Raw genomic sequence first — 6200 nt, forward strand, 5'->3', positions numbered from 1 at the left:
AAGACACAGCTGCTGGTGTTCACTCCACCATGTCCGGTGCCATCCTGATGGTCTGCTCGAAGTAATCTGCAGCCAGCAGCTTTTGGTCTGCGCTGAAATTCATCAGGGTCCAGCCTTCTTTCAGCGTAGATCTCTGACAGGTGATCTGACACTCTTCTTTGGTCTCCAGGTGTGTGTGCAGCCAGCAGTTCCCGTATTCGCCACTAACAGGGACGCTCATTCTGCTTCCTCTTATGCTGGAGGCCTCTGCGCCCTGGTTGAACAACTCTGGGAGCTCTTCAGTGAACCCCAAGCTTGTACGAATGTAACCCTGCAGGTGTAAAATTTGGAACCAACCAGCTGTTTCCCTCCTCGGTCCGGATGTCCCTCCAGGATGTCTTTGATACAGAGAATTTGGAACTTCACTGGGTTCAGTCCAGGTAAGTGGCACTCTAGTGCCTTTCAGTTTTGGACCTCCAGTGGTTTGCTCTTGAGCAGCACTGATGTGAGGGCATAAAAAACAAATATTTAAACACCTCATCAAGTAGTTTCATACAATTATGCTCTGACGTATTGCTATGTTTATGGTAACACTATTTATGTAATCTGCAGGAGGAAGTTATAGATGGAGTGAGCAGTATTGGATACGAGGAAGGAAAGTCGGGAAGGAAGGAGGTATTTAGTATAGAAGCAAAGAATAAAGAGAAAACGTATGGAGGAGGAAGAACATAATATTGAAGAGAATACGAGACAACCCAAAAAGAAGAAAAGTGGAGGAAGAAGGACATGAGGTAAAAACAGAGGAGGAAAAAGTTAAAAAAAAGTAAGAATAAAGAATGAAACATCATCATTGACTTGGAGGTCCTTAATATTAATATTTTGGACTCAATAATAAAACATTGGATATGAAATGGCAGAACACCACTTCACCTCATCATTTGCCTGTTTCCTCCACTCAGTAGGTAGATATTAGTTTGTTAGGCTGATTATTGCTCTTTGATGGCTGCGTTCCTGCCACAATGTCAGTGATGTCCGATAGTGCTTTACTTTAAATGCCTGTGATGTTGCTGAACAGGTAGAATGAAATGTTGCATTAATGAGTATCAAAAAAAATTTCAGAGGCGGAACATTTGCAGGAACTTATGACTAAGTAATAGGGTAATCATTGTTGATGGATTCAGGGAGGGATTATGAAGTTAAGTTTATTTTGGACGCTGGTGTCATTGTGATCCCAATGCAGATTCACAATAGTTACTGTTAATTTATGCATGTAGTGCTTTTGTAATTGCCAATAAACACAACAACATTTAAATCAGAATTCTGTTTAATCACAGCTTTCTTTTGTTTTTCAATATGTTTTTTTTTGGGGGGGCCCTTTTGCCTTTAAGTTGACAGGACAGCTCAAGATAAACAGGAAAGAGGGGGGATGATACACAGCAGAAGGGCCCAGGTTGGACACCTGCTACAAGCACAATCTTGGTGATGGGGTATCTACAGGTGAGCTACAGGGAGACCTTGTAGAGACAAACTGCAATGTCTGACCTTGAGAAGTGGCGAATAAGTGGTCGCTCAGTGGATAACTCCATATAACTACAGAAGTCATCATCTTTGTATAAATCTTTTACTTAATCTTGTATTTTCGGGTTGAGGAAACTAAAGGTGAACATGATGGTGTTATTCCACCCAATGCACTTTCAGCGGCAGCTACTCTGACTCCAGTGAGTTCTGAGCCATTTTAAGTTTCTTTTCTAGGAATGAAAGTAAAGGCTGTAGCCTTGACTTTTGTTTACATGATGAAATTCTGGTATTTCCTGCTCCCATTCCACCGAGCACATAACATAGGGTTACATTATTTAGGTGGTCACCTTGCACTACCAGTGTGTGGTTACTGGGCAGGATGCACATGCCGGTAACCACATGAATGTCTTGTATAATAACCACCAAAAACAACAACTTAAGATGATTTCTGCGTGTACATAGTGTATATTTAATGTTATATGCATTAGTGAGGGCTTCTTACAACGAGGGGCCTGACGCTGACATCTTGGAGAAATTGAGAATTGCCAAAGAACAGGATCCAGAGAACTTGTACCTCGCTGTTAAATACCTTGAACAACGTGGTAAGAAAGGAGAAAGTATTGAAGATGAAGCACGTGAGTTAGGCAGACAGGTTTTGATAAATCCTGTCAGCAGCTACAGCGGTATGAAAGTATTACTGCACGTTTACAGAAACTATGTATCTGTAGATGAGGCCATTACTTTGGCAGAGGAGGCTCTGAAACAACATCCAGATGTACGTTATCTGAAGAGCTGTGTTGCACTCTGCTATAAATGGGGTTGTTTCAAGGATACTTACCAAGTCGTAATGGATAGAAGCAGAATAGAGAGAGCGCTCAGTCTCCATGAGGAGGTGATTTCTCTTTACCCTCATTCTTCTCTTGTGAAGAAAATAGACCTTGCAAAGATGTACGCAAACTCGAATTACAGCCAGGCTAAAGCTGAGGAGATATACCAGGAACTGCTAGAACGTGATCTGGAACCTGCAGACAAACAGATGCTTTACCACAACTACGCATGTCATCTATTCAAACAAAATGAAACAAACAAGGGAATACAGTATCACATGAGGGCAGCAGAGATACCGCAACAAACCTTCTATAGGCAAAGCAGCATCCGTTTTCTGAAGTTCACAAAAGGCAAAAAGTGGAACCGAATAAGTGGAGAAATAGAAAAGTTTCTGACAAACCTGTAAGAGCCACAGTGTTTTTAACAACACTGGTTCTAAACTCAGAATGGAGGTGTTGCATTTAGATAAATAAATCTATACATACTCACTAGCAAAGACCACGCAACAACAATATTTCTTTTAAAGGTTTAATGGAAATTCTGGAGGTTTTAAATTTAATGACGAGATTAATGGATGTAGATGTGGAGGGGTGAAGGTTGAAGAATGATTTCATCTGGGGGGACGTGCTGACGACTGATTACAGACCCCCAGACGGCACCTAGAATGAGATGTTGGAGAGGTATGCACCAGATTGGATAGGAAGTCATGAGGGGAGGAGGGAAGAGAGGATGAAGGGAACAGGGCTGGAACGGTTGACCAGGTATAAGTAGCTTAACAGGTGATTTGTAGTGTGGTTGTGGTGTGGGCCTACTCTGGAACCTAAGTCAACTAATCAATTTGATCACATACACCTTTATTTTATTCTGGATGAAGGTGAAGCAATATGATGCACTGTAGGAGGGTTGATGGATGAAGGGGGAAATCAAGTTTGGGGACAGGTGAGGGTGGACTGTGTCGTCTGTAAGCGGGAAAACAGGAGTGAACCTGGAGTCGAGACTCTGAGTGGGGCAGCCGTGTCTTCTTAAGATCTATATGGGTTATTTTTTTTCTTCAGTATTTAAAATTTTAGAACGTGATATTAATACTAAAGTGGAATTTGCTTTCGTGAAACATAAAACTATGATATTTCTGAGCACAATATTAGTGGGGGTGTAATCTTAAAGGGTTTCTTTGATCACATAATTGAAATGATTTTTTACTACTGTCTTATATGTAATTTTGTATTGTGTATTTGTTGTGAAGCCAAAGTCAATAAAGTATTAACGTAACATCAAGTGTCCAAATGCCTCCAGGGATGTACAGTATTTGAGATTTTGATGAGAAAAAAAGTATTACAGTAAAATATTTAAATATAGAGAACTGATAGAGTCTGATTGCTATTATCAACCATAGCTGTGGCAGTTGTAGCAGTCGCAGTAGTAAAGGCTGTGATAGTAGCCAGAGTTGGAATTTGAACCACCAACCTTAGAGTCATTTGAGCTACAGCAACAATACTGTACTGAAGTATTCACACTACGAAGTGAGTTCAACAATCTGTGATTGAGGTGAGTGAATAAACTGGGAAAGAGCAGAGAGTTGGTATGAGGCAAGGTGAGCCACCTAAAAGAATGTAATCCTTGTGTGCTGGCTGGAAATAAACTATGTATCTGTAGATGAGGCCATTGATTTGGCAGAGGAGGCTCTGGAAAAACATCCAGATGTACGTTATCTGAAGAGATGTGTTGCACTCTGCTACAAATGGAATTTCAGGAATATTGATCAAGACGTAATGAAAAAAATAATTGACCTTGCAAATACTGTGTATATGCAAAGTAAATGTACAGCCAGTCTAAAGCTGAGCAGATATGCCAGGAACTGCTAGAAAGTGATCTGGAACCAGCAAACAAACAGATGCTTTACAGCAACTACGCAAAGTATTTAAACTTCGATTGACAGAATCACCACAGGGCATTGCGGTATCACATGATGGCAGCAGAGATACCGCTACAGACCTACTATTGGGAAAACAGATTTACTAGCAAACCTGCAAGAGCTGCAGTATTGACTGCGTTATATGGTTGATTGATCTGACTGGTTGAAGTTCACCCATGAAACACTAACTACGCAGCAGACAGGTACTAATTACCAAAAGGAAGGCATTTGACACATCAAGTGTCTACAAGAAAACATTGGTCCCCAAGACTTAAATGATATATATATATATAGAAATATATAGTCAGTTCTAAAGGGCCACTCCCTTAACTCACAGCCTAATTTGTACAATTGTTTTATGTCTGATTAATTTAGCATTTTCTACTTTTTTTATAGACCAAGTACTGTTTTTTTTTACTATTGTCTTATATGTCATTTTGTTTTGTGTATTTGTGGTGAAGCCAAAGACAATAAAGTATTAACTTAACGTCACCTTGCACATCCTTCAAGTGTACAAATGCCTCCAGGGATACACATACAAATAAAACACAAAATCACATTTAAGGACTTTATACATTTGCATTTGAATGCAAATGCCCCTGATCTGAACTTCGTTTCCATTTTAAGTTTCAAGTTAAACATACTCAACAACATCACATCATTTACAGCAAGGCAGAAGTTGTACATCACTGAACCCACAGCAGCATCAAGAGCAAAAATCAGCAGAAATAACTAATATTTAGAGAACGACTGAGTGGAGGAAACAGCTGAATGATGAGGTGAGTAACTGCTTCTACATTTATTATTGTAAGAGTAAATCAAGAGTATCATTATGATTTATTTATTACTGAGTCAAAGAGCCCAAAATATTAACATTAAAGATCCTAAAAGTAAATGACCATGTTTCTTCATTCCTCCCTCCTCTTGCCCCGGCCCCTGGCGCCTTGGTCTTTTTTTTCTCCTTTTCTGTTCTCTTCAGTCGCGAGACCACATGGCATTGTTTAAACAAAAATATTAGTCCCGGACCTGCTGACCCTTTTCATAGCCTGTACCGGGCGCCACATCCTACTGGAACTTGTCCTGCGAATTATTTTCTCCCCCGGTACATTTCATCGCATGGCTTAAGCATGGCGTCGACCGCGTCCCATCTTGTTTGCGGTATTCTGAGCTGTTCCCCTGCAATTTGAGCTTTTAGACCACCGTTACGACTCAGGCCCCCGCCCATACAGCTGCCACGCTCGCTCAACGCCCCCCCCGGCGCCCCCGCGTCCGCGCTGCCTGCCGACGCTGCGATGAATCGTTTAGCAAAAGGTTCTGCTTGCGTGTGGTCACACCCTACCACCTCTCGCGTCGTGCTCGTGGTTCCCGCCGCCGCCCCCTCCCGCGTCGCGGTTCGCCCTTGTTCGCCACGCGCTGTGAGGACGACGCATGTAGTTCCGAACAATCCCACAGCCCTCGTCTACCAACAGTATCATCAGGTTACATGCATCTGATGCCTTCTGAGTCGCCTGATTTCATAAAATCAAAATTAAACTTAAAACAAAAAAAGGAGTTGACGCAGTTTAAGCATTGGGGATGAAGGATTGTTTCAAGATAACTCCACGATAATCGACCGTCAGTAAGAACATTGTACAGTAAAAGTAGGGGAGGGTTGGATGAATTATTTTTTTTTAAAATCGGGCCCCATTGCTCGATGAGAAGAAACGAAGGAGAAAAAAAGAAGAAAGGACGGAATGAAAACAGGTCATTTACTTTCTAGGATCGTTGAAGTTCAATATTTTGGGCCTCTGTTGACTCACGTAATAAAAAACTCATAATGAATACCGTTGATTTTACTGGCTTACAGATACATAAATGTAGACAGGCAGTTTGACTCACCCTCATCATTCAGGCTGGTTTTCAGTCGTTGCGTGCTAAACGCCCATACGTAGTTACTGTTCTGCTGATTTTCTGTTGCTCTTTG

The 6200-nt window shown here is 41.4% G+C and overlaps 1 pseudogene; it reads left to right on the plus strand.

Moving 5' to 3' along the window:
* The first annotated feature begins 1969 nt into the window (after nucleotides 1–1969).
* On the plus strand, nucleotides 1970–2749 carry LOC118321947 (annotated as a pseudogene).
* The last annotated feature ends 3451 nt before the right edge of the window (nucleotides 2750–6200 follow it).

The sequence above is a fragment of the Morone saxatilis genome, unplaced genomic scaffold (assembly GCF_004916995.1).
Source record: "Morone saxatilis isolate NCDOM2014 unplaced genomic scaffold, NCSU_SB_2.0 Contig12, whole genome shotgun sequence".
Classification (NCBI taxonomy): domain Eukaryota; kingdom Metazoa; phylum Chordata; class Actinopteri; family Moronidae; genus Morone; species Morone saxatilis.